Raw genomic sequence first — 6544 nt, 5'->3', positions numbered from 1 at the left:
GATTATATGATCACAACAAAGTTTTTTAACATAACTTTATATATCTTGATAACTTAGATTGTACTCTTCGTAATTTTCCTATAAAAAAAACATTTACACATACCCGCGTTGAACTTCTCTTGGCCTACATTAACTTGTACTTGGATTATCTAAGAAACACTTGTCCCAGGGGGAAATCATAAAAAATAAGTAATCATGATGAAATAAAACAGAAATATCTGGCTATGCTAACTTCGGGTAATTATAATTTTCATAGATGTTTGATTTTGTTATGTTTTTTTTTTTTAATATATATAATTATCTATATATCATAGATATGCAATACCTGTGTTGGAGACAATCATAGTTATATAGAACCATTGATGAAGACAAGTTTTATTATATTATACCGTTGATGAGGACAATCATAGTTACATCATATACCATTGATGATGACTATAATAGTTACATAATATCATTGATGAAGAAAATCATAGTTATATAATACTATTGATGAAGTAAATCATAGTTATACGATATCCTTGATGAAGGCAATCATAGTTATATTATACCATTGTTGAAAACAATCAGTCATATAATACCATTGATGAAGACAAAGTTATATTATACCATTGTTGAAGACAAAGTTATATAATACCATTGATGCAGACAATCATAGTTATATTATACCATTGATGCAGACAATCATAGTTATATAATACCATTGATGACGACTATCATAGTTATATATAACCTTGGTGACGAAAATCATGGTTGTGTTATGAAGTGTATTGTTGATCGATGTTAAGGATTTTTCAGATTTTTGTCTCAAGGTAATTGCAATCTTGTCATCCTATATCCGTGGCAATATTTTTAACAATAAATGTTCTCCTTCAGATTCAACATAAATTGTTCGATATGTATCATAGCATATATCTACCAATATACGACGGTCTGGTACACTTTATTTTTTAAATTAATAAATTATTGTAGTCTGGAAATTTGAGTTGTTATTAAGCCATGTAAGAATGTTAATAATATCGGTAAGGAATCAAAGAATCCAATTATTAGTTCATTGACGGGAAACAAACAAGGCTTAACAACTATAAAAATACAGGAATGTGTTTGGCATTTACCTATGAGTACTCACTACATGTTCATTAAAGTATGCAGTGATGCGCAGAATATGATTATAGGTCAACATAATTATATACTAATCATTGAATGGTAAGTAAGCTGTTTAACAGTTTTTTTTCATGACAGATATATCTATATCATGTATAGTACCCCATCTGTACGCCAGTTCGACAGGGGTGACTGAAAACTAACAGGAAGTGTTATTACATTTGATGTAATCTTTTATAATAGAAAATAAACTCAAGTAGTGTGAAATTTCTTAAAGGAGATTCTGAAATGTTTTTTTCTCCATTTTTAACGTTAAGCCAAATACATGGTTTGTCTCGTAAAACTGATATTTTGCTGTATTTCGGAAAGAGAATGACATTCAAGAAAATGGAAGTTCAAGAAAAATTAAATTACGTTTTAAAATACGAGGTTGACATTACAAACCCACAATTGACTTATAGGAGTGTTACTTTGAGTTCAATGGCGTCTTAAAAATCAATTTTTCAATCCGGAATGTTTGTTGGTCTCAGAATACTTGAATTAATCATGCAATTAAAAAATTTCGTTTGAATCAATGTCAAAAACTATTAAATTTACGGCATCTAAACAATCGTGTATACGTTTAAATACTTTAAGTTCAATCAATGTGTCATCCAAAATGTGTTCATAGACTTCATATTTCAAAGTAAAGAAGTGTTCAATCATGACACAAATTCTAGTCGAGTCGATAAATTTTCTTAACATCTTTAGGTATAATTACATATCAGTGGTGTACATGATTTACTCAACGCGAGACCCCTTGAGAGAGTTGGCATAGGATTTTGACCCAGGAAACAAAGAATTTCACATTTGGAATATGCTTAGTTAACGTTCTGAGGCTGGACGAAATAAAAATCACTAAAACAATAATTATACCACACATCAGCAAAATTCAAACCCTACGAAAATTATCTGTGTAATAATTTGCTCTCAAAGTTAAAGAAACGTATAATAAATGAGATAAGGGAGCGTTGGTGGTATATCATTATAACAGATAATACGTAATATTCTCAAGATCTATATTCTCTTACCAGAAAGTAGTTGCCTTTTGAATTGTAATTTCATTTTTATTTACGACGACCACGTTGAATGGCAATAAATTCCAACTGTGAAGTAACTTGTTCAAAACTATTTAGCATTTCTATTGACTAAACAGATAAACTTATCATACATTAAATAGTTGGTTTTACTTAAGGTAAACGTAACCTTGTTTAACTCATTTTTTTGATCACCCATAAGGAATTTTTGGTATACTTATTGCTCTATTTTTCATTTAACGATTCCGGCACATGAAACTGTCCAAAACGTTATGAATGCTTCAAAGTGATGCCGAAATCACAGTCGTGGTTGCAAAATGGTTTAATATGTTCTGAAAGGTGGGACATTTTAGCAACATCCACATGTACTTGTACTTGAGCTCAAACATGTTATATAACTTATTTGGCCACTGTTTCAAAATTACCTAAAAAATTAGATCTTAAAAAGCAATGAAAGGTTCATTGATGTATCTAATCTTTTTTAATTAAATGAATGATATTTTCTCTGTGGAATGCCATGTTGATAAAGAAACCAAAAAAGCCCTTTGGAATGAGACACTAAATACAGCAAAACCGATAGTACTGAACATTCATCATCATGCAGGTAAAGCAGCTTTTTGGTGTCCCGTTCAATACCACTAGCAATAGAGCAAATAAGATAGCCCAATGCCCATTGTGAGAGAGCCAACAGGAGAAATTCTCCAATGTCTATAAACAAAAAATGATTGTCAAACAAAACAGTTCTTTAATTTCAACCATGTTCATAGCAAACTAAAGCCAATGAGTATACAACAAAGTAACCCCTTGCCCTCTTCAGAACAGATGAAAAATACCCAGCAGTTCCAGACCGCTTATTCCATTTTTCTTAGTAAAGTATTTGTTCTATTATTCCGTCTGATGGGGATAATCAAACCATCCTTTCCTCGAAATCAGATTTATATCTTATTGTATATAATTTATATTCTTCCATTAAAATTGAAAGTATGATAAATTTAGTCTTTGCGAGTACGCAACAGTTCAATTTAAAGTAAAATGTAATGATAAAAGTTCATTTATTATATTAAACGTTATTGAAGAAGGAAAAAAAAGTACTCCATTACATAACAAATTAATTCTGTGGGATGCGATTGTCTCCCGTGGCCTAAAATTAAATACATGTACATATAATTCGGATATATTAGTACAATATGATTTGATTATAGGCTCGTTTCACTTGAGATCGAATACATATGTACTCTCATTTATCTTCATTTTAACATGATAAATATGGATTTACAGAAGCTTCTGATGGCTAATTAATCTTATTTAAAGTAATTTGTTGTATTCTTTTATCTATGAAATCTTATTCAGCTTGGTATTCATTTGAGACACTGTTGTACCGATATCAGGAGGATATGTTTTCAAGCTATCTGATGAGCAGGGAATTGAAACGTATATTGTTTACACTAAATAAAGAACGGTCTAGTGAAATACAATTAACACGTTTTAGAGTGAAAGTTATCGATCTTGGGCACTAATTTAACTGATTTTATCAAGCGGTTTCTCGTTCGTATACGCAGATCATCTATAATCATCAGACAATAAGTTTAGTGCGTTTAGATTCACGATCCCTTTACACTTGTATTCATTAGTCAAGTTCAATAACATTGCAGACCTTGCAAGAAGTTGACGTAGTTTGTAACTCCAACTGTGCTTAACAGCTACAGAAACCCATGAAGAAGAATTTTGACTTACTTGAAGACAATATCTCAGCATTCTAATATCTTTCCGATAATTTACCAAGACGACTGCTTTTTCCGCGAAGGTGTCAATGCGCAGCGTCGATGACATCTTTCGTACACTAACCTTTTGTCATCTCCAAAGGTCGTATTCGCCAACACTATTCTAACGTTGGTTCCATGTGTTACAAAAGGTGTACATATAAGAGTCATGTCAGTAGCTCACCTTCAAGGAAGGTAATAGATCCTAAAGCATCATTTTTCACAGAGCTACTATAGATGAATTCGATCTAATTTTACTATGTACGTTAGGTTAATTATTTTTTGTTCATGTGTTGATTTTCTTTATTCGTTCAGTTATTTGCGTTCTTGATTGGGGAATCACTCACGAGTTACTACCCATTGGAAGTAAATTTTCTTATTTCTTATTTTGTGTTCATGTGTTGATTTTCTTCAATGATTGACAATCATTGATCCCTGTGGTTACTATGCAATAAGTTTATTATGTACTAAAACTGTTTTTGGACAAAATAAATTATAGAATAAACACTATGAAGCGTGTTTCTTTCTTAGAAGAAAGAGAATGTGTGGATACATTTGTTATACAAACCCTCATAGAGTGGCATGTTTTAGAGGAAAGATTATATGTAGTGGGATGGACGGACATATCGTCCTTAATATTATATTGGTGGTTAATATCGCTTAGTTCTTCCTGTTGTAAAAACATAGCAACAGTCTGTCTCTTTGATGTATTTCGTCATCTCTTTATTTAGTGTAACAGGTGTTCAATATGCATGCTTATTCATATGTGATACAGATGGTTATTATCGTTCAGTTCTTCCTGTTGTCAAAACCCTAATAACAGTTTGTGCCTTTGATGTATTTCATCATCTCTATATTTAGTGTAACAGATGTTCAATATGCATGCTTGGTCACGTGATATAGGTCCTTTCTGGTCAGTAGCAAATAGGGCACTGAAAAGACATCACGACTGAGGCAATGCAGGGCCCAGTGTCAACTCTGGAATGTTGATAAATATAGTCAGTTGTGGCTGCATCAACGATAGGGTTGGAACGTAAGGGCTAAAGAGAAAGATGATAGTGCTTTCACTGTTCATTCTTTTTGTAAGGCTCCTTTTGAGAATGTGATATTGGGATGTCCTATTAAAATAAGGTTTCGGTTCATTTTAATCTGTTTTTGAGTCAGGAGAATGTGATATTGGGATGTCCTATTAAAATAAGGTTTCGGTTCATTCTAATCTGTTTTTGAGTCCGGAGAATGTGATATTGGGATGTCCTATTAAAACAAGGTTTCGGTTCATTCTAATCTGTTTTTGAGTCAGGAGAATGTGATATTGGGATGTCCTATTAAAACAAGGTTTCGGTTCATTCTAATCTGTTTTTGAGTCCGGAGAATGTGATATTGGGATTTCCGATTAAAATAAAGTTTCGGTTCATTCTAATCTGTTTTGGAATCAGGAGACCACAAAATATGACTCCTCACATTTCCAAAAAAAATTAAGAATAACATTAAAACAATGCGTTTCTTTTTAAGGAAGCCCCAAATAATCTGTACTTATCAGATGCAGAAAACCAACTAAATAATCAAGCGAAAGCATTGTTGTATGAAACAATTTTCAAAGAAACTGCTTCTATGAACAACACATTTAATAGCAATTTAGTTAACGCAAGAAAATCAATTTGACTGCCAAACTTGATTGACGATCGATGAGAATGTAATGTAAAAGAAAAATGTTATTCTTATTTCCAGTGATGTGTGTACACCAATATCGATAACTGCCAAATAAATGGCAGTGAAGCATTTGGGAAAGCGTGTACACACTTCATGCGAAAACCTTTTTAAGGTTGATTTTCCTCATATTAATAACGCGAAAATGATAATTGAATTAGTGGTCTGAGTGCTGTATACATGTTCATGAAAATGGTTATTTCCCTTTTATAGGAAAGCGGCACTGCTAGTATCAGGAACTTGTCAGAAAATGCATTTGTCACGTTTGCTTTAGCCAGTGCTACAGTCTTAAATATATGGCAGATCATTTCTTCTACCTGATGTGTGGATTTGTATCAAGATTAATCTTTTTACAACGATTAGAGTACCTGTTGGGCGGGAATGCTGAATTTGTTATTTTCTTATGGTATCTTTGGCCATTAACCTCTCTTGTAGGTATATGTCAACTTCATCTTACCTCGGTTATGTCGTTCAAGGTAACAATGACGGGTATTGCGCAAAGAAGGCAAAAATGTTTCTCCGTTACATTGGTACATTCTAAAGATATGATGATTATCCACTTTGAAATTTATCTTTTAATACATTATTACTTTTTATCATACAATATACAATATTAACAATCTGTTACATGTTCATGCTACGTCTACGTTTAATTTCATACGATTGCGATCTATTCCGAAATATATACATAAAAATGATGCTTTTGAAGATCGCCACAATTATTATTCAAAAGGTATGTTACAATATTTTCAAAAGTTCTAATTGACCGATGGCACATTGGATCGTATCATCCGGAATAGCTCAGCGACTTGAACGTTAACGGAAAGCTAGAGATCTAACAAATGCTAAAAGGTATCTCCGGACTTTGTAACCCGGTCCTCTTCTGTAATGATGCTG

This window comes from Lottia gigantea, assembly GCF_000327385.1.
Source record: "Lottia gigantea unplaced genomic scaffold LOTGIsca_35, whole genome shotgun sequence".
Taxonomy (NCBI): domain Eukaryota; kingdom Metazoa; phylum Mollusca; class Gastropoda; family Lottiidae; genus Lottia; species Lottia gigantea.
This window is presented reverse-complemented; position numbering follows the sequence as displayed.